Consider the following 24337-nt stretch of genomic DNA (forward strand, 5'->3'; position numbering starts at 1 on the left):
ATAGGTAGTACCCACACGGTAGGATCTCATCTACCAACAAACACATTGAGCTCTCATTTTTTTCTTTCCTCTCCAAATTTCCTAAACCTAGAAGAGTTGAGTCTGTGACCGAGAAGGAAAATCACGTCAATCCATCTTTTTCAGCGGGAGGAAAATCACATCGATCCAGTTTTTCCATCGGGAGGAAAATCTTTAAAGGTTAATAAAAATTTTATGAATGCTGTTTTGATAAATGAAAATCCATTTTATCCACGAGTTTTTTCCATTATTGGTTTTTCAGGTTTGCAGAGATTGGGAAGCGTCTACTCCATGATTATTGGACATTTCAGGTCTGATTTATTCCATATAACGTGAAAGTCTCACTTCAATTAGTGAGAATCGAGACGGTATAATTGTTTTATTCTTTGTGAAGTTGTGTTTATTGTCTCTATTTGTTGTATTTTCAATTTGATTATATGTAGATTGAATTATAATTTCTCTGTTTATTCAATTTGTACTCGTTTACACTCGGGTCTAGTTTATTCCATATTAAAAATTGTATCTTTGAAAAATTGACTTATCTATCAATATGTATTTGGAGATTATGGATTAAAAAAATTTACTTTTCGTGATATCTTTCTCTATCCCAAGATATTCTGAAAATTCGGGCCCCGACAATTATCCAGCATGGGATAAAGAGGAAAAAAATGTCTTTGAAACATAGATTGAGTACAAGAAATACGGGACAGATCCATACCCGATCCTACCCCTACTACCAGTAAGTTTTTCCAACAGACATTTGTCGGGTGAAGACCTGCTCCTCGGTATTTTACACCCGGGAGTATTTCTGTTTGATTTATTGCTGTGTAATCCTCGTAAAAATACAAGGGATACACTAATAGCTTCATCTTATTTGAACTATACATTCTCAAACTTTTGATACAATAATTGCAACACAACGCCCAGAAAAGTAATGGAAATTCTTACCACTATGAGAGGATTACTAGAAGCAGTTCCAAAAAGTGGGGTATTGTTGGATCCGGTTTTCTACACGCCCAAACGTAGCGGAAGTTTTAAAATTTTTATTTTATTTTGACAATCAAAATATATTTGATTTGGACGCTCGTATGATTTTCATAATCAAACATACATAGGATGTTCAGTAATTATACCTTTGGTGAATAAATCACGTGGCTCCAACTATTCCGGGGTTAGCGGAGATAGCTCTTCGTGAATCCATACGAACGTTCTTCGATCTACTTCGAATTAGGTCCACGACTAGATGGTTTATTCCTCTTCCAATTTGCACTAGAAATTTGGAAGATATTTTGCGTTGGAGAGAAAATAATTGAGAGACGGCACAATAATTTTTTTTCCTTAAAAGCAAGTGGCCGAATTTTCCTTTCCTTGGAGGTGGGTCTCTCGAATTTTGGTTGGTGGTTTTTTAGGGTTTTTCTTAACATGTGTTATTTATAATTAAATTAAACCCTAATTACATAATTAACATTAATGGGCTTGATTTAATTAATTGGGCTAGTCTAACTAGTTTAATTAATTTAATCAAAGTCCATTAAAACTTTAATTATTTAATATGTTAGACTTGTACCCCTACAAGCCCATTAAACATATTATCCATCATATTTAATTTATTAATTAATCAACTCAACTTTTGAGCTTAATAAATTAAATACCTTATAAATTCAACATTTGAATCTATTATTTAAATTATCAATTCAACTCCTTGAATTTTTATCACCTCCAAAATTTAATATTTAATAAACTCAACATTTGAGTTTAATAAATTAAATTCTCAAATTTTATAAATTCAACTACTTGAATTTATTCTCTCAAAATTTAATTATCATAAATTCAACACCTTGAATTTACTATATAATATAAATTCAACTTCTTGAATTTATTCTCTCAACGGGAACGAACGATCCAGTACTTGTGTGACCCTCAATGGTTCAGGGATACAGCTAGCCGTGGGTTCACAACTCTTTGTGATTCAGGACATAATCCTTTATTCGGGCTTACCCTAGTTAGCCCCATTCTTTTCATCAACACATTGATCAAGAATGTCAGAACTCATTTCTGATTGCACCCATCGGATCATGGTAAGAACGTCTAGTAGCATCGCCCCATGATCCCCTAGGTATCACAGATAGTGCCTGCAAGAACCAGTCGATTATGATTAACGTACAGTACGGTCCCTTCATCTCATATATCCCGATCGAATCTGCAACCATTGGTTCATCAAGAGTTGCATATTAATTCGATAACTATGTGATAACTTTAATAGTGGCATCGCGTGTACTATTTGGAGAACTCCTTCTCCAATGTACATCTCATACTCTGGCCAGAGATTCCATGCACTATTATTACATAAGATCACATAGGATATCCACACCCGCAGGTGAGCGGTGAATCCCCGACTACAATACACTGGCTCCTATATGTGTCGCAACTATACCCAACCTCGCCACCTGATTACTCTCCTGGAGCCGGTAAACGAGTCAAAGCACAGCCCTAGCATATAGAGCCTCAGTGTTGTCCCGGGTCGTAAGGACTAATGGTGTACAATCATAACCACGGACTTATCCTCTCGATGAATGATAACCACTTGGAAAATCCGAGGGAGGGTTGTTCGGTATAATCATCATATGACTACCCATCTGTATGTTTGGACATCTCTATGCCCTTACCAAGAAACGTGGTACACAACATCACAGATGCTAGTCTCGAGCTCAAGCGACCTTTATCCATGTTTTAGGCGGCTGAATCGACTAGGAACGAATTTAGAATATGCAGTGTTTACAAATGAGTTTCAACATCGAATTACGATTCATTTGTATTAAAGCATAATCAAGGACTTTATCTATGCTGCTTGCATGGGTATACAGATAAAGTATTACGAAACCATTAAAAGTTAAATTATATTAAAATAAAGATTGTTTATTTCACTTGAGTCAATAAATTCCCTAGCCAACCGTTGGCTTGCAGGGCATCTACTCTAACAATCTCCCACTTGCCATAGAGCCAACTACCCTTCACTTTAATCCCATTGTTTCGCGATGCTTCTGAAACAATGGTCCTGGCAAGGTCTATGCAAGTGTATCAGCAACATTATCTGCAGAGGGGACTCTTTCGACTGATATATCTCCTCTTCCCACAATCTCCCATATGATGTGGAACTTCCTCAGTATATGTTTGGATCTTTGATGAGACCTTGGTTCCTTTGCTTGCGCAACGGCACCAGTGTTGTCGCAGTACACCGGGACTGGATCAACTTTATTAGGAACGACGTCCAACTCTTGGACAAAATTCCTCATCCAAACTACCTCTTTGGCTGCATCAGATGCAACACTGTATTCAGCTTCAGTAGTGGAATCCGCAACGTGTCTTGCTTGGAACCTTTCCAAGATACAGCCGCACCATATAGCATGAATACAAAACCAGAGGTTGATTTCGAATCATCTACGTCACATTGGAAGCTAGAATCAGTGTAGCCTTCCAATTTTAATTCTCCACCCCCTTAGACCATGAACAAGTTCTTAGTTCTTATCAAGTACATAAGAATATCTTTCACGGTCTTCCAATGCATTGGACCAGGATTCGCCCGATATCTTCTTGTAACACTCAAAGCGTAAGCAACATCAGGACATGTTGATATCATACCATACATGATACTACCAATAGCTGACACATATGGAATACGTGTCATCATCTCTATCTCTTCATCAGTTTTGGGACACATAGCTTTAGATAGAGTAATACCATGACATATTGGTAAGTATCTTCTCTTGGACTCTTCCATAGAGAATCGTTTTAGAATGATATCGATATATGTGACTTGGGTGAGTCCTAGCATCTTTTTTATCTATCTCTATAGATTTGTATTCCCAATACATAGGATGCTTCACACATGTCTTTCATGGAGAATTTATAGGCCAACCATACTTTAGTTGATTGCAATAATCCTACATCATTCTCAATGAGCAGGATATCATCAACGTAAAGTACTAGGAATGTCACTGCACTCCCACTAATTTTCTTGTACACATATGGTTCCTCAGGATTTTTAGCAAAACCAAACTCTTTGATAGTGCTATCAAATCTGAGGTTCCAACTCCTTGACTCCTGCTTGAGACCATATGTTGATATCTGAAGTTTGCATACCTTATGCTCACTTCTACTGATGTGTATCCCTCAGGTTGAGACATATAAATTTCTTCTTTGATGTCTCCATTGAGGAATGCAGTCTTTACATCAATTTGCCATATCTCATAGTCATACCATGCTGCTATGGCTAGTAGTATTCTAATGGACTTAAACATAGCAACTGGTGAAAAAGTTTCCTCATAGTCAACTCTTTGCCTTTGAGTATATCCTTTTGCAACCACTATCTTCCCATCCGCCCCAAGCTTTCTTTTGTAGATCCATTTGCATCCTATGAGAACGATTCCCTCAGGTGGATCCACTAATGTCCAGACTTGGTTTGAATACATAGAGTCTATTTCTTACTGCATGGCTTCAAGCCATTTGGTTGAATCAGTATCAGATAATACTTCTTTGAAATTCATTGGATCATATCCAACACAAGACTCATCATGGCCTTGTTCATGAAGAAGCTTATATCTTGCAGGTGGTCTAATAACCCTATCAGACCTTCTAGGAGCTTGTACTTCAACTTCTGGTTGTTGGGGATTAGGTTCAACTACTATAGTTGAGGGAGTATCTTGAATTTCTTCAAGTTCTATCATCTTTCATTTTCTATCTAATAGAAATTCTCTTTCCAAAAATGTGGCATTTCTTGAAACAAACATTTTGCTTCATTGGGATGATAGAAATAATATCCAACAGAATTATTTGGATATCCTACAAAGTAGCACAAAGTGGATTTACTATTCAATTTGTCTCCCACTGTCTGCTTCACGTAAGCAGGACATCCTCATATTCTCATGTAAGAATATTTGGGAGTTTTACCCATCCATATCTCATATGGTGTTTTATCCACTGTTTTAGTATAAACATTATTCAACAACATTGTCGCAGTTTCAAGCGCAAAGCCCCAAAACGATGTAGGCAATTCAGTGAATCTCATCATTGATCGAACCATGTCCAACAAGGTTCGCTTATAATGTTCAGAAACACCATTCAATTGTGGTGTTGCTGGTATAGTCAACTGTGAGAGAATCACATTCTCTTTTAGATAACCCAAAAATTCAGCACTTAAGTATTCTCCACCTCGACCAGATCGAAGTGCATTAATACTTCTTTCTAGCTGATTTTCTACTTCAGATCTGAATTCTTTGAACTTTTCAAATGCTTCAGATTTGTGTTTCATCATATAAACATACCAATACCTCGAATGGTCATCAGTAAAGGTAACGAAGTAGGATTTCTCATATTTTGTGCTAACACTTAGCGGGCCACAAACGTCTGTGTGGATCAAATCCAGTAGACCATGTGCATGTTCCACGTTTCCATCGAATGGAGTCTTTGTCATTTTTCTTTTTAGACATGATTTACAAGAAAGTAGAGAATTTATGTCTGACAAGTCAAACATGCCTTCTCCCACTAGTTTGAGCATCCTTCTTTGGGAAATGTGACATAGTCTAGCGTGCCATATTTGTGTGAGATTTGGATCATCTAACTTTCTTTTTTTTTATTTGTTGTTGAAATCATGTTTACTTGGACATTCACTTATCATTTTCAGAACATTTCTGGCGCATATAATTTCTTATGTCCGAACTTCTTGCAGTGAAATAAATATGTTCTGACTAATCGGGCTTTGTAGACCTTTTAAGTGTCTTTCAGAGTTTGCCTCTTATTGGGATTGTTTTTCTTGTGAGGGGCAGAACATTTTTTTCCCTTACCTTGTGGGCCATTTTCGTCTGACGAGTTGCCCATGAGAAAAACAATAATTTCCTGTTTTATGGTGATCTCATAAGTTTTAAGCGTATTGACTAGCTCATCAAGGCTATCATCTATCTTATTCAAATTGAAGTTCACCATAACCCCGTCAAATGAGGAAGAGAAAGACAACAAATTGATGTCATCAAAAAACTCGTTAGGAATCACATATTCCAGGCCCACCACATTTTCAATAAGCCCAATCATATGTACACCACGCTCATGGGCAAGAGCCCCATCTTGCATGCATGTAGTCATGAGCTCCTTGAAAGTGGTGTGCATAGTTTCATGCACCATGCAACTCTTGCACGTGCATTCGAATGTCAGTAGCATTCCAAATTTCCTCAAACTGTCTCTACTGTTCGTTTGACATAAAAGAGAGCATGTTACACTTTAGCTTGCATACTATGGTCCTACCATCTTGCATGCTTTTGTCAGTTCAACAAGACTAACATTAGTGTGTATGCCATTTTCTCTGAATTCAGAACAATTTTCCCAACCAGTCTTGAAAATTAGATTCGATTAGCTTTTTAATAAAAAAGTATTACGTAACGAAATCGAAAATATACTGATACTGAAACAGAATAATGGTTGCTAATTATTTTAAAATAATTTTAAGATATAAAATATGGATTTTATTTTATAAATCTCTTTCCCACTATTTTGACATTTCCACCACCCTCTGATAAAAAAGGGAAATCATATTTCCTTAGTGGGCACGTAGAGTCCAATTAGCCAATTATAATCCCGAATAATATCAGCCAATTATAATTTCTAAAAGGTAGAATCCAATTGTATCCATATACAACCTCCGCGTGTTTTGCCTCACGTTTAATAAGGACCCAATAATATGACGTCGTTTATTTTCGCGTGTCAAACCAACCCATCAATATTGAATTGTAGTAGACGGTCGCCATGAGTTCCCCCAATAATATGAGCCGAAGTCATGGGAGTTCCACTCAATTCACATCATATGTCCGGTGGAAGTCACAGCTTTCCGGCGTCCAGGCCTCCCCAATAATATGAGCCAGACAATGTCCGCGGGTAGCGATCAACATGCAACCACGGTTGATGGAAGGCAAGGAAAAATCAAACTCTTTTAATTTTTACTTTTTCGATTTGATATAAATTTTGAATCATATTCAAAATGAGGGATTTTAATTTTAAAATTGTCTCATCATTTTAATTTAAAAATCACGTGCCACGAGTTTGTATGTTTGCCGGATTCATGCAACTATATCATATAATAATACACATACATGCATACTACTATATACCACATATATCATAATATGACATTCAACAATAAATAAGGATGATCGATTGCCAACACTATTAGATCCATGTGAGCCAAACATGGATCCAGGTCCAAAACCTAGGTGAATGCAGGGATGCAAATGCAACAATTACAAGAGCTTCCAATATTTTACATGTCTTCATATTGATCATCGGGCCCACCATCTTCCAGTCTTGATCTCCCACTATTTCTAATAATTACATTTAAATAGCCATGGCACATAAGGGATACATCTCATGATGTGGGAACGAGCCATAAACAAGGCACACTTTACTAATATCAAATATTAAAAAATGAACAAAAGAGTAAAATATCCTAACATACACCTAACACATTGGTCAAGGCTCTCGATCATCCTTCATACATTTAATATCAAATATTAACATCAATTTAATTAAACAATTTAATTAATTGATAAATCATATATCGAATAATTTATGACTAACCACCACAAATATTAAAGAATTTAACAAATTAAATAAACCCCTTTATTTAATTTCCAATTAAATCAATAATAATTGATTTCTTGTAAAAACTCATTTTTACCATAAATAATTAAAATCATATTCTAATTATTTATTTCGCAAGAAAATTATTAATTTTCTAAAAATCAATTTTCCAAAATAAAAATTGAACCAATTTTCGAAAATAGCCATTTAACCCAAAAAATTGAAAAATCAGAAAATTGCACCCTAGGCCCAAACAATTCAAGCCCATCATCCAGAACGGTTCCCGAGACACTCCCGGGCAGCCGCCCGCGCTGCCCGCCACACTGCCCGAACGTTTCGGGCAGCCGCAAGGGCCCTGTGCGCGCGGGCGCCTGCGCGGCGGCACGCTGTGCGCGCAGGCGCGCACAGTGCACTGCCCGGAACAGTTCCGGGTAGCCCCCATAATTTTTTTTTATTTAATTTCTGGAAAAATAAACTTTTTAATGGTGCATCAATTTTCTGAAAAATTTTCTTGTGTGGTTAGAAATAATTATTCAATATGATTTAAAAACCATACGATTTAGAAAACCTGGCTCTGATACCACTGTTAGATCCGGTTTTCTACACGCCCAAACGCAGCGGAAGTTTTAAAATTTTTATTTTATTTTGACAATCAAAATATATTTGATTTGGACGCTCGTATGATTTTCATAATCAAACATACATAGGATGTTTAGTAATTATACCTTTGGTGAATAAATCACGTGGCTCCAACTATTCCGGGGTTAGCGGAGATAGCTCTTCGTGAATCCATACGAACGTTCTTCGATCTACTTCGAATTAGGTCCACGACTAGATGATTTATTCTTTTTCAATTTGCACTAGAAATTTAAAAAAAAAAAATTTGCGTTGAAGAGAAAATAATTGAGAGACTGCACAATAATTTTTTTTCCTTAAAAGCAAGTGGCCGAATTTTCCTTTCCTTGGAGGTGGGTCTCTCGAATTTTGGTTGGTGGTTTTTTAAGGTTTTTCTTAACATATGTTATTTATAATAAATTAAACTCTAATTACATAATTAACATTAATGGGCTTGATTTAATTAATTGGACTAGTCTAACTAATTTAATTAATTTAATCAAAGTCCATTAAAACTTTAATTATTTAATATGTTGGACTTGTTGTTAGGAACGATTTAGGGAGCCCGAAAACAAGCAACGGAAGCATAAAATTTAAAAAATTTCGGCCCCTATACATTTGTGTAGCAAAAATACAATAAACACCAAGAACTCATTCATAGGGTGTTAGAAAGTGATATACCTATCATCCTCACAAGGTTGATGAATGGCACCAACTTTGTTGTAAACAACAAAGCTCTTCTTTGGTAGACAAATCTACAAGCCCCTCCTTCTTTCCTTCAAGAAATAAGGCCCACCACTAGCAAGGCAAACCCCCTCAAGTTTTGCACTAGAAAAACTTAAGGATTTTTCAAAGAGAAGATTTTACTCTCCAAGAAATGAAGAACAAAAATGGAAGAAAAATGGGAGAGAAAATGGAAGGGAAATTTCGGCCAAGTGAGGGAATGGGAGTGTGTGGGAGACTAGCCTTGGTTTTGTGAAAAGTTGTCTCTCAAAAGTTGCATGCCTTTGAATTTTTTAATAAAAAGTAATCCACACCTCTTCACCTCCCAAGCATGCAAACCCTAGCATGTCTCACATATATCATATGGTTTCTAACACATTAAAAACCATGGACTAAATTTTTAATTATCTCAAACACATTTGAGATTAATTAAATATTACTTGAATTTATTCAAGTCCCACTAGTTAAATAATTATTTTAATTGAGCTTTACAAGACTCAATATAATTTAATTAATTCAATACTTGAATTATTTAATTATTTAGACTCTACTAGGTCCACTAGTGTTTAATTAATTCAACACTTGAATTAATTTAATTTAGTCCTCAATAATGTTTGTGAAAATCACAATTTTCAACTACATTATTTACTTGGCCAAATTTTAATCTAAGGAACACTTCCATAAATTAAAATTTATATTTCTCTCATAGAAGTCATACTTCTATTTTTCTTTACACTTATAAACACATTTATAAGCCGTTCAACACATTGAACTATTTTACTTCTCATCGGGATTTACAAAGCTAATACTTGTGTGGCCCTCAATGGTTCATTGATACAACTAGCCGTGGGTTCACATCTCTATGTGATTCGGACTAAACATGTCCTTATTCGAGCATACCACAATTGCTTCATTCTTACTTATCAACTCCTTGATAGTAAGAACGTCAGAACTCAAGTCTAATAATACCCAACCAATCACGTTAAACGCCTAGCAGCATCGCTTGCGTGATTCCCTAGGTATCACATGATAGTGCCTGCAAGAACCATTCAATTATGGTTAGCGTACAGTACGGTCCCTTCAACTCATATATCCCGACCGATTCGACAACTATTGGTTTATCGAGAGTTGTCAATGAATCGATACTATGTGTCATGTTGTGGTTGCACCGATGGTGTAATCTATGAAACCTCTTTCATAATTACCACCATACTCTGATCAGAGATTTCAACCCACACATACATGAAAAACACATAGGATATCCATACCCGTAGGTAAGCGATGAATCCCCGGCTACAATGCATCGACTCCTATATGCTTCGCCGTAACACCCAACCTTGCCACCTGACGACTCCACAAGAGTCGGTAAACAAGTCAAAGTGAAACGCTAGCACATAGAGTCTCAATGTTGTCCCGGGTCATAAGGACTAATGGTGTACAACCATAAACTAGGACGTTTCCACTCGATAAGTGAGAACCACTTGGAAAGTCCTTTATAGAGGGTTGTTCAGTGCACTCTACCAGGAGCACCTATCTGCATGCTCGGACATCACAATGTCCCCTACCAATGAAACATGGTACTCACATCGCAGATACTAGTCTCTAACTCGAGCGGCCTATATCCTTCTTAGTGGCGGCTGAATCGACTAGGAACAATTTAGAATATACAGTATTACAAATATGAGTTTCATGATACTCATCATATGAGCATCTCATATTCTTTCTACTATTTGTATATTCAAGGACTTTATCTATGCAACTCGCATGGGTATAAAGATAAGATGCGCCAAATTAATAAATTCAAATATTATTAAAAATAAAGATCGTTTATACAAAGAGTTTCATCGTGAACAGTCGGCCAACACTTGGCTCGACGTGTACCTACTCTAACAATCTCCCACTTGCACTAGAGCCAACTACCCATATACTTCAGACCCATTGATTCGCGATGCTTCTCGAATGATGGTCCTGGTAAAGGCTTAGTTAGTGGATCAGCAACATTATCTGCGGAGCCGACTTTGTCAATCGTGACATCTCCTCTTTCCACGATCTCTCTGAGGATGTGGTACTTTCTCAATACGTGTTTGGACTTCTGATGAGACCTTGGCTCCTTCGCCTGAGCTATGGCTCCCGTGTTGTCGCACATCACCGGGATAGGAGCAACTCCATTTGGAATGACGCCCAACTCTTTGACGAAATTCCTAATCCAAACAGCCTCCATTGCTGCAGCCGATGCAGCAATATATTCTGCTTCAGTGGTGGAATCCGCAGTACTTTCTTGCTTGGAACTCTTCCAAGAGACAGCACCACCATTGAGCATGAATATGAATCCGGAGGTTGACTTCGAGTCATCAACATCGCTTTGGAAGCTAGAGTCGGTATAGCCTTCCAATTTTAGTTCTCCACCACCATAGACCAAAAACAACTTATTGGTCCTTCTCAAATACTTGAGGATGTCTTTCACAGCTTTCCAGTGTGGAAGACCAGGGTTGGATTGATATTTACTCACTACACTTAGTGCAAATGCCACGTCAGGACGTGTAGATATCATCCCATACATGATACTACCAATAGCCGAAGCATACGGAATTCGTGTCATCGCCGCTATCTCTGCATCAGTCTTGGGAGACATAGACTTGGATAGAGACACGCCATGATACATTGGTAGATGTCCTCTCATGGACTCATCCATCGAGAACCGCTTCACGATGGTATCAATGTATGTGGACTGGGTGAGACCAAGCAATCTTCTTGATCTATCTCTATAGATCTGTATTCCCAATACAAAAGATGCTTCACCCAAGTCCTGCATTGAGAACTTACTTGCTAACCATATCTTTGTTGATTGCAACATTCCTACATCATTCCCAATGAGTAGAATGTCATCAACATAAAGAACAAGGAATGTCACAGCACTCCCACTGACCTTCTTATACACACAGGGTTCCTCAGGATTCTTAGTAAAACCAAACTCTTTGATTGTACTATCGAATCTGAGGTTCCAGCTCCTCGATGCCTGCTTAAGACCATAAATAGATCTTTGAAGTTTGCATACCATATGCTCACTTCTGATGGATGTAAACCCTTCAGGTTGAGACATGTAAATTTCTTCCTTAATATCCCCATTAAGGAAGGCTGTCTTCACATCCATCTGCCATATCTCATAGTCATACCATGCAGCTATGGCTAGCAATATCCTAATGGACTTGAACATCGCAACTGGAGAAAAGGTTTCCTCATAGTCAACACCTTGTCTTTGAGTATACCCTTTTGCTACCAATCGCGCTTTGAAGGTCAATACCTTCCCATCCGCCCCAAGTTTCCTCTTGTAAATCCATTTACACCCTATGGGAACAGTTCCCTCAGGTGGATCCACAAGATTCCACAATTGGTTCGAATGCATGGAATTCATCTCAGATTCCATTGCTTCAAGCCACTTGGATGAATCGGCATCCGATAACGCTTCTTTGAAGGTCCTTGGATCACATCCAAGATTAGGCTCATCATGGCCCTCTTCAAGAAGCAGACCATACCTTACAGGTGGTCTTGAGACCCTCTCGGATCTTCTAGGAGCTTGTATCTCCTCACTTAGCTCATTGGGTGTGGGTTCTACAACTGTGGGTGTCTCTCGAACCTCTTCGAGTTCTATCATCTCGCCTTTTCTATCCAATAGAAATTCCTTTTCCAAAAAGGTTGCGTTCCTAGAAACAAACACATTTGTTTCTTGGGGATGATAGAAGTAATATCCAACTGAATTCCTTGGATATCCCACAAAATAGCATAAAATGGATCGACTATCCAATTTATCTCCCACTGTCTGCTTCACATAAGCAGGACACCCCCATATTCTAAGATAAGAATACTTGGGAGGCTTACCCATCCATATCTCATATGGAGTTTTGTCAACTGCCTTTGTATGGACATTGTTCAACAACAGTGCCGCTGTTTCAAGCGCATATCCCCAAAAAGATGGCGGTAACTCCGTGAACCCCATCATAGACCGAACCATGTCCATCAAAGTCCGGTTACGACGCTCCGAAACACCATTCAATTGTGGTGTAGCGGGCGGAGTCCACTGCGAGAGAATCCCATTCTCTCTAAGATACTCTTGGAACTCGGCACTCAAGTACTCACCACCTCGATCCGATCGAAGTGTCTTGATGCTTCGTCCCAATTGTTTCTCTACTTCACTTCTGAATTCTTTGAACCTTTCAAAGGCTTCAGACTTGTATTTCATCAAATACACATACCCATACCTCGAAAAGTCATCGGTAAAGGTGATGAAGTAGGAATGTCCATGCTTAGTGGTGATGCTAAGTGGACCGCACACGTCGGTATGGATCAAATCCAATAACCCTTTGGCTCGCTCCGCATGGCCCTTAAAAGGAATTTTGGTCATCTTTCCTTTTAGACAGGATTTACAAGTCGTGAGAGCATTAATATCGGACATATCAAACATGCCAACTCCCACTAGCTTGTTCATCCTTCTTAGGGAAATATGACCTAATCGAGCATGCCATAATTGTGCCGAATTAAGAGTATCTTGTTTGCGCTTATTTGTTGTTGTTATCGTTTGGACATTGTTAAGTGGAATATCTTTTAATTTTAAGGTGTAGAGATTGTTTTCAAGTTCACCCGTACCAACTAAACATTCATTCTTGTAAATATTGCAAACACCTTTGCCAAATAAACAAGAAAATCCATCAATATCAAGCATAGAAATGGAAATAATGTCTTTAACCAAGTCTGGTACATACAAAACATCTCTCAAAACAAGCTTAAAATCATTGTTCAATATTAAATAAACATCTCCTACGGCTTTGGCAGCAACCCTTGCTCCATTGCCCATCCTCAGGAAGGTCTCACCTTCTCGGAGCCTCCTAGTTCTTCCCATCACCTGCAAATCATTACAGAGATGTGAGCCACAGCCGGTATCTAATACCCAAGAAGTAGAATTAATCGAGATATTTACTTCAATATAGAACATACCCTTGCCAGAACCCTTCTGCGCAAGATATTCCCTGCAGTTACGCCTCCAATGTCCAGGCTTCTTGCAGTGATGACAGATGTCAACTGTCTTCTCAGCCTTGGCTGGCGCGGCTGCCACTACGGGACTCGGAGTCTGCCTCTTCAAGAGCTCGCTCTTCTTGGGGCGCTTGAAAGAACGCTTCTTTCCTTTCCCAGGTGGACCGGTCTTCGTGCCAGATGAAGAGCCCACATAAAGAACCGACTTCTCCTTTTTGATGGTGGACTCAAAGGTCACAAGCATGTTCACCAACTCTTCAAGGCTGGGCTCGAGCTTGTTCATATTGAAGTTCACGACAAAAGGATCGAAAGAGCTAGGCAGCGACAGCAACAGCACATCCGTGGTCAACTCCGATGGCAAGATCAAATCCATGCCAACAAGCTTGTCCACGAGCCCAATCAACTTTAGGCCATGCTCATGGACCGAAGTCCCATCTCGCATGCGTAAAGTGATGAGCTCCTTTACTGTGGCATGCCTCAAAGGCCGAGTTTGCTCACCGAAGAGCTCCTTGAGGTGCATATGAATGTCAGCAGCATTCTTAGCATCCTCGAATCGCCTTTGCAGCTCATCGTTCATCGAAGCCTGCATATAACACCTCGCCTTCAAGTCATGGTCGCACCAATCCTTGTAGGTCTGCAATTCCTCAGGAGTGCAGCTGGTCGGAGCCTCAGCAGGGGGCGACTCAGTCAGTGTGTATGCGATTTTCTCCGAGTATAAGACAATCTTTAAATTTCTTAGCCAAGTGATATATTTTGGTCCGATTAGAACGTGTTTTTCGAGAATTACGGAAAACGGGTTGCGAATTGATGACATTGTCACAGATTTGTACTGAAAAGTAAAACAGATAAATGTTAATGACTATTTTAAAATATTTAATAAGATATAAAGTTTGGACTTTTACTTTATAAATTATCGCCCCCACTGTTTTGACATTTTCACTACCCTCTAGTGAAAACGGGAAACACTTTCCTCAGTAGGTACGTAAGGTCCAATTAGCCAATTGTGATCCCGAATAATATCGACCAATCACAATTCCTAAAAGGTAGTTTCCAATTGCATCGCTATGCAACCCTCTACGTATACTTTTGTCTCACGTTTGATTAGGACCCAATAATATGACGTCGTTCATCTTTACGTGTCAAGCCTAACCCATCGATATTGAACCTTAATGGACGGTCGCCATGAGTTTCCTCAATAATATGAGCCGAAATCATGGGAGTTCCACGTAGTTCACATCACTATGTCAATGGATGTCATAGCTTTCCGGCAACCAGGGCCCCCTCAATAATATGAGCCGAGCCCCGAGTACGGGTAGCGTTCATCATGCATCCATTGTCGATGGAAGACAAGGAAATTATAAACAAATTTATAATTCCTCTTTTCGGACTTGATATTAATTTTGAATCTAATTCAAAATGAGGGTTTTTTAATTTTGAAAGGTCTCATCATTAATTTTATTTTAAAAGCTCGCCATGTTTGATCGTATGTTTGTCGGATTCATGCAACTTTGTTATTATCATAATAATAACGCACATACTCATTATTTATAACATATCATGCATATATTATAAATAGAAAACAGTACAAGGATGATCAATTGCCCCAAAACTAATGGCTCGTGTGAGCTAAACACGGGCCTAGGTCCAATCCTAGGGTAAATGCAAGGGATGCAATGCAACTACATTATTACATTAGCATCCAATATTACATGTCTTCGATCTTCATAATCACCAAAGCCACCATCTTCCAATCTTGATCTTCCACTATTCTAATATTTACAATTAAATATCCATGGCACATAGGGATACATCTCATGGGGTGGGAACGGGCCATAAACCAAGCCCACTTTAAATTGATAATTATTACAATCATTCAACACAAATATCCTAGCATACACCTAGCAAATTGGGCTTGGGCTTTTGATCATCCTTCATGCATAATATCACATATCATACACCATCAATTAATTATCACTATAATTAATTGATCCAATATTATATATCTTGATCCAATCACTAACCGCCACAATTATAAATTAAATTAACAAATTATACAAACACCTTTGTCTACTTTCAAATTAATTTATTCATAATCGAATTTCTTGTAAATCACAATTTACTATAAGTAATGAAAGTCCAACTTCAATTATTTATTTTATGAGAAAATATGTGCAACAATTGTATATTTAAACTTAAGGGCCCAAAAACCATTTTTCACCAAAAATATTTTGGCCCATTTAAATTTCACAAATTATATTGTCCATCCAATGGCCCAACATCTCAAGGCCCATGACACTAAGATTCTCCAAAACACTTTTGGAAACCCTAGCCGTCATTGCCGTCGCCGGAGCTCCGTCGCCGGATTCCAGCAACAAAATTTTTTTTTTTTTTATTTAAAAACTTGCACTTTTTCGAGGGGCTGCCCTTTGCTGCCCGAAATTTCTGGGCAGCTCGGACAGCCCTGTTGCTGCCCGAAAAAATAATATTTTTTTTTGTTTTGATTCCAAAATTTTCGGCCTTATGGATTTTCATGCACAAAAATTCTCAAGCGGTTAGAAATCGATCTCAACATAATATTATTGTATTATGCTACACAAAATGGTAACCATAGCTCTGATACCACTTGTTAGGAACGATTTAGGGAGCCCGAAAACAAGCAACGGAAGCATAAAATTTAAAAAATTTCGGCCCCTATACATTTGTGTAGCAAAAATACAATAAACATCAAGAACTCATTCATAGGGTGTTAGAAAGTGATATACCTATCAACCTCACAAGGTTGATGAATGGCACCAACTTTGTTGTAAACAACAAAGCTCTTCTTTGGTAGACAAATCTACAAGCTCCTCCTTCTTTCCTTCAAGAAATAAGGCCCACCACTAGCAAGGCAAACCCCCTTAAGTTTTGCACTAGAAAAACTTAAGGATTTTTCAAAGAGAAGATTTTACTCTCCAAGAAATGAGAACAAAAATGGAAGAAAAATGGGAGAGAAAATGGATGGGAAATTTCGGCCAAGTGAGGGAATGGGAGTGTGTGGGAGACTAGCCTTGGTTTTGTGAAAAGTTGTCTCTCAAAAGTTGCATGCCTTTGAATTTTTTAATAAAAAGTAATCCACACCTCTTCACCTCCCAAGCATGCAAACCCTAGCATGTCTCACATATATCATATGGTTTCTAACACATTAAAAACCATGGACTAAATTTTTAATTATCTCAAACACATTTGAGATTAATTAAATATTACTTGAATTTATTCAAGTCCCACTAGTTAAATAATTATTTTAATTGAGCTTTACAAGACTCAATATAATTTAATTAATTCAACACTTGAATTAATTAAATTATATTGAGTCTTGTAAAGCTCAATTAAAATAATTATTTAACTAGTGGGACTTGAATTAATTATTTAATTATTTAGAATCTACTAGGTCCACTAGTGTTTAATTAATTCAACACTTGAATTAATTTAATTTAGTCCTCAATAATGTTTGTGAAAATCACAATTTTCAACTACATTATTTACTTGGCCAAATTTTAATCTAAGGAACACTTCCATAAATTAAAATTTATATTTCTCTCATAGAAGTCATACTTCTATTTTTCTTTACACTTATAAACACATTTATAAGCCGTTCAACACATTGAACTATTTTACTTCTCATCGGGATTTACAAAGCTAATACTTGTGTAGCCCTCAATGGTTCATTGATACAACTAGCCGTGGGTTCACATCTCTATGTGATTCGGACTAAACATGTCCTTATTCGAGCATACCCCAATTGCTCCATTCTTACTTATCAACTCCTTGATAGTAAGAACGTCAGAACTCAAGTCTGATAGTACCCAACCAATCACGTTAAACGCCTAGCAGCATCGCTTACGTGATTCCCTAGGTATCACATGATAGTACCTGCAAGAACCATTCAATTATGGTTAGCGTACAGTACGGTCCCTTCAACTCATATATCCCGACCGATTCGACAACTATTGGTTTATCGAGAGTTGTCAATGAATCGATACTATGTGTCATGTTGTGGTTGCACCGATGGTGTAATCTATGAAACCTCTTTCATAATTACCACCATACTCTGATCAGAGATTTCAACCCACACATACATGAAAAACACATAGGATATCCATACCCGTAGATAAGCGATGAATCCCCGGCTAAAATGCATCGACTCTTATATGCTTCGCCGTAACACCCAACCTTGCCACCTGACGACTCCACAAGAGTCGGTAAACAAGTCAAAGTGAAACGCTAGCACATAGAGTCTCAATGTTGTCCCGGTCATAAGGACTAATGGTGTACAACCATAAACTAGGACGTTTTCACTCGATAAGTGAGAACCACTTGGAAAGTCCTTTATAGAGGGTTGTTCAGTGCACTCTACCAGGAGCACCTATCTGCATGCTCGGACATCACAATTGTAATGCCCAAGATTTTATATCATGTTAATCGGAGATTATTGATTATTAGTGGACACGATTATAACCCGGACCATTTTGAGATTAATTTGAGAAGACTAAATTGTTGGTCGAAGATGGCGCGCCCGGGCGGAAGTTTTTAACCGCCCGAGCGCGAGTGCCTAGTGGAAGAGGGCCGAGAGTTACTCGCCCGGGCGGAAGTTTGTGCTCGCCCGAGCGAGACTGCTTGAATTTTCGAGGGCCGAGAGTTACTCGCCCGGGCGGACATTAAGACGTGTTCGGTGAAAGAATGGGCCACGTCGTGTAATGCATGCAAGGTATATATATATATATGTATATCTTTGCTTCAGAAACGAGAAAATGAAAGGAAATCGAGAAATCAAAGCCAACCTCGTATTTTTATCTTAAATTGAGATTTTGCGAAAATCCGTCCGTCCAAATTTAAATCCGACTTCGGTACCGAGTTCCTATCGACGTAGGCTACAACTGGACGTAAGTTTTACTACGTTTTGACATGTTTTGAAATTATGATGTTGTTAGAATTGAATACACGTCATATATGTTATTCTTGACATGTTAGACAGCGTAGAATCGAAGTCAGATTAAGAAACGGACTGAATATGGAATTGTTATGAATTTCAGAATGAAATTGACTAGAGTTGACATCAGATTTGGATGGTGGTTGATTGTAAACGTTTGGAATTGATATAGACTGATATAGTATTATCAGTATCGCAAGATTGTACGGTTGTACCGTCAGAATTTGATAAAACAGAGATGTTATGATTTGATTAGAATATTGATACAGAATATTGATATTGTCATTGCCAGATTGAACAGTGACAGACTTCGAATCAAGACTTTGATTGTATCAGATCAACAGCAAGAAAGGTATAAATAAATGTTGATTCGGGATTGCACAACTCGAGTTAGGTTTGACTTGAGTTTCCCTAAATCACATACTTTACTTTATTGCATTGATATTTGCAGATTATCAGATTGATATGTGCATGTATTGACTTAGAACAGGGTCAGAGTCCGAGTCTAGGGCAGACAGCCTAGCTAGGGCAGAACCGCCGAGTCTTTCTCAGAACCGATAAGACTCTAGACTTACGGTGTATCGACGAGCTTCAGATGTAGATCGACGTCTATCTCAGACACACTCGATACAGCATACCAAAGTCTAAATTAGATTGGGATCCCTAGATTTGAGATAAGATAAGATTAGATCACGAGTCATTAATTCATGTAATCGGATTAGATACATGTTTTGATGTTTGTTTATGCTTTTATATATGTTTTATATGATTGCATATAATACATTGTTTATACTGGTATATTTATATCTCACCGGAGTTATCCGGCTGTTGTCTTGTTTGTATGTGTGCATGACAACAGGTGGGACAGGTACAGGGTCACAGAGATGAAGACAGACTGAGATTAGAGTGGTGATACCGGACTTGGACTAGAGCTAGGGTTTAAACACTTGATAATAGTTGTTGAACCTGAGTGCGTATGTTTGTATATTTTATCAGATTTATGCTTTTATACTGATATGTATAGGAGTTTGATTCCATTACCTTCCGCATTTAAAAAAAAAAATAAAAATTTAGACCCTGTTTATTATACTTGATTAATTAGTCTCAATCATGATTAAAAAGATGATTAGCGTCCGGGTCCCCACAACAGATGGTATCAGAGCGATAGATCCTTTAGATTGAGATAGAAGAGGCTAGTGAGCGGGGTAGACTGAGGCTTACTTTCCTGCTTTTGAATGCTAGAATGTCTTACTGCTTTATTACATGTTACTTGTTTATCTGATTTGATATAGTAATATGTTTTATTGAGATTGGATCAGTACTGATTCTAGATCAGCAGTAAGATAATCAGAGGAGGTTGCAACAGAATTGTTGTATCTGTTACTAATCTATTTGATTATTAGATATGCTCCGAGACGAGTACCAGAACAGGGAAGTACATCAAATCCTCCAATGATGTCACTCCAACTCCAATGGAAACGTTACTGAAACGATTTCAATCATTTCATCCGCCGACCTTGAAAGGCACAGAGAACGCTGTGGAATGCGAGAGTTGGCTCGATGATATAGAGATGTTGTTCGAATCCTTGGAGTATACGGATGAGAAGAGAGTGAAATTGATTGGCCATCAGCTGCACGATGTTGCTAAGGACTGGTGGATTACGAGGAAGAGAGCCATGGAGCATAGAGGTACGAATATTACCTGGAATATATTCAGAACTGAATTTTATCAACGATTCTTTCCAGTGTCGTACCGGAAGGATAAGGGGGCGGAGTTTGCCAATCTAAAGCAAGGACCGATGAACATAGAGGAGTACGTGTCAAAGTTCTCCTCCTTGCTGAAATTTGCTCCACATGTGGCTGACAGCGAAGAAGCTACTGCTGACCAGTTCATCAATGGCTTGAACCCCGACATTTTCACATTGGTGAACACCGGGCGACCGGATAATTTTACTGATGCCCTGAACAGAGCTAAGGGAGCAGAAGCCGGTCTGATGAGACAGAAAGAGGCTTCATTCGTGCCTCCACCGAGACCACAGCAACCACCTCCCAGATTTGAGAGTGGCAGCAGTAGTGGAGGAAAGAAAGAATTTCTGAAAGCCAGGGGAAAGCAATTCAAGAAATCGGGGAGTAGTTCTTCCAGCTCCGGTGGTTCCAGACTGAGCCAGAGTTACACTGGAGTTTATTGCAAGACTTGCGGAGGAAGACATGCAACCGAGCAATGCCAGGGAGTGACTGGTAGTTGCAACTTCTGTAAACAGCCGGGACACTTTGCTAAAGTGTGTCCACAGAGAGGTTCGCAGAGAACTCAGGGGGCCGAGTCGTCAGGATCAGCAGCACAGACTGAGAGACGATCAGCTGCTGTTCACACATTTCAGCCAGCGCCAGCTCAGTCACAGCAGAGGCCCGGAGGAAGCCAGACAGTTGGTCAGCCTCCGAGACAGCAGGCCAGAGTCTTCGCTTTGACAGAGGAGCAGGCCCAGGAAGCCCCAGATGACGTGGTGGCAGGTAACTGTTCTTTATGTGGTTATCCTGCTTACGTATTAATTGATACCGGTGCTTCACACACATTTATTTCTGAACGATTTGCATTAAGTCATGCATTGCCTGTAGAGTCTTTAGCTACTGTAGTGTCTGTCTCTTCTCCGTTGGGGATGAGTTTGATATCCGTGAATTCGGTTAACCATTGTGTGCTTACAGTATGACGGGCATGAGATTGAGTTAGATTGCATTGTACTTGGTTTGTCCGATTTTGATTGTATTATCGGTATAGACATGCTAATCAAGTACAGAGCAACAGTTGATTGTTTCCACAAGATAGTAAGATTCAGACCAGACATGGCTGAGGAGTGGAAATTTTACGGGAAGGGTTCTAGATCGAGAATTCCTTTAGTATCCGTATTATCTATGACTCGATTGCTACAGCAAGGAGCAGAAGGATTCCTTGTATATTCAGTAGATTTACTGAAGTCGAGTCCAGCATTGGCAGATCTGCCAGTGGTACGTGAGTTTGCTGACGTCTTCCCAGATGAGATCCCGGGATTACCTCCAGTTAGAGAGATAGAGTTCAGCATTGAACTGATGCCAGGTACGGTACCGATTTCTAGAGCTCCGTACAGAATGGCACCAGTTGAACTGAAAGAATTAAAGGATCAGCTGGAAGATTTACTGGCCAAGGGGTACATCAGACCGAGTGTGTCTCCTTGGGGTGCTCCAGTACTATTCGTAAGAAAGAAAGATGGTTCGATGAGACTCTGCATCGACTATCGGCAACTGAACAAGGCAACGATAAAGAATAAATATCCCTTGCCTCGTATAGATGATTTATTCGATCAGTTGCAGGGTTCTTCAGTATATTCCAAGATTGATTTGAGATCGGGATATCATCAGCTGAGAGTCAGAGATTCTGATATCTCAAAGACAGCATTCAGAACCAGGTATGGGCACTATGAATTTATTGTCATGCCGTTTGGTCTGACGAATGCTCCAGCTGTATTCATGGGATTGATGAACCGTATCTTCCAGAAATATCTCGATGATTTTGTGATTATTTTCATCGATGATATTTTGATTTATTCAAAGAATATGAGTGAGCATGCTGAGCATCTAAGAACTATATTGCGAATTTTAAAAACTGAGAAATTATATGCTAAACTGTCGAAATTTGAGTTTTGGCTAAAACAGGTAGTATTTCTGGGTCATATTATATCAGGAGATGGTATATCAGTTGATCCCAGTAAAGTGGAAGCCGTGATTTCTTGGCCAAGACCGACGTCAGTACCTTAAATTCGCAGTTTCATGGGTTTAGCAGGATACTACCGTCGTTTCATTAAAGATTTTGCGAGCATAGCTAAACCAATTACTCAGCTAACTCACAAGAATGCTCCATTTGTTTGGTCTGAAGAATGTGAGACCAGTTTTCTGGAGTTGAAGAAGAGGTTGACCAGTGCACCGGTGTTGACTATTCCATCCGGTACTGGTGATTTTGTGGTTTATTGCGACGCTTCTCAAGAGGGTTGGGATGTGTGCTGATGCAACGAGGGCATGTTATCGCTTATGCCTCAAGACAGCTTAAACCACATAAGACCCGTTATCCAATTCATGATCTAGAATTGACAGCCATTGTCTTCGCATTAAAGATATGGCGACACTATCTGTACGGTGAAAAGTTTGAGATATATTCTGATCATAAGAGTTTGAAATATCTGTTTTCACAATCTGAATTGAATATGAGACAACGAAGATGGCTTGATTTGCTTAAAGATTTTGATTGTGAAATCAAATACTATCCAGGGATATCTAATGCAGCAGCTGATGCACTAAGTCGAAAGGTATGTTCTTTATCCTTGTCGACGATTGGTGTTTCAAATTTAATAGAGGACTGCTGTTTGTCTGGATTAGAATTTGAAACAGATTATAGACCGTTAAGACTTTATACGGTGCAAGTAGAACCCGAGCTCATACTGAAGGTAAAGGCAGCTCAGAAAGTGGATCAGAATATACAGAAATCAGTATCGATGGTCAGAGCAGGACATCGATCAGAGTATCAGGTACGTGATAACGTCTTGTATGTCAATAATCGTCTAGTTGTGCCGAATGTTTCAGATTTGAGACGACAGATACTGTCAGAAGCGCACAACAGTCGATTTAGTATTCATCCTGGTGGCAGAAAGATGTATAACGATTTAAAAAGACAGTTCTGGTGGAAACAAATGAAGACTGACATTGCCGAATTTGTTTCCAGATGTCTGAATTGCCAGCAGGTGAAGGCAGAAAGAAAGAAACCAGGAGGTTTATTACAGAGTTTGTCCATTCCCGAATGGAAATGGGATCACATTTCCATGGACTTTGTGACGCAATTGCCGCGTTCCTCCAAAGGTTGTGATGCGATTTGGGTCGTAATTGACAGATTGACCAAATCCGCATGTTTTATGCCGTACAAGATGACGTACAGATTTGACCAGATGGCAGAGATCTATGTCAGAGAAGTGGTCAGATTGCATGGAGTGCCGAAGTCGATTGTATCAGATCGCGATCCTCGATTTACTTCGCACTTCTGGCAGAGTTTGCAACAGGCTCTCGGTACGAAGTTACATCTGAGTACCGCATATCATCCACAGACCGACGGGCAGTCAGAGCGGACTATCCAGACACTGGAAGATATGCTGAGAGCGGTGGTGCTAGATTTTAGCACTACTTGGCAAGATGCATTGCCTCTTTGTGAGTTTTCGTACAACAACAACTATCAGACGAGCATTGAGATGGCACCATTTGAAGCGTTGTACGGAAAGAAGTGTAGATCCCCTCTTTATTAGGATGATATCTCTGAAGTTCCTGAGATTGGACCAGATATGATCAGAGATATGA

The 24337-nt window shown here is 38.9% G+C and overlaps 1 long non-coding RNA gene across 1 annotated transcript in view; it reads left to right on the forward strand.

Annotated features, from left to right (window-relative positions):
- The first annotated feature begins 679 nt into the window (after window positions 1-679).
- Window positions 680-24337, forward strand: part of LOC140841265 (uncharacterized) — a 28934-nt gene continuing 5276 nt past the window's right edge. Inside the window, exon 1 of the long non-coding RNA XR_012120114.1 lies at window positions 680-1006. This is a non-coding gene — a long non-coding RNA (uncharacterized lncRNA). The remainder of the gene's footprint in view (window positions 1007-24337) is intronic.

The sequence above is a fragment of the Primulina eburnea genome, chromosome 9 (genome assembly GCF_022965805.1).
Source record: "Primulina eburnea isolate SZY01 chromosome 9, ASM2296580v1, whole genome shotgun sequence".
NCBI classification, from domain to species: domain Eukaryota; kingdom Viridiplantae; phylum Streptophyta; class Magnoliopsida; order Lamiales; family Gesneriaceae; genus Primulina; species Primulina eburnea.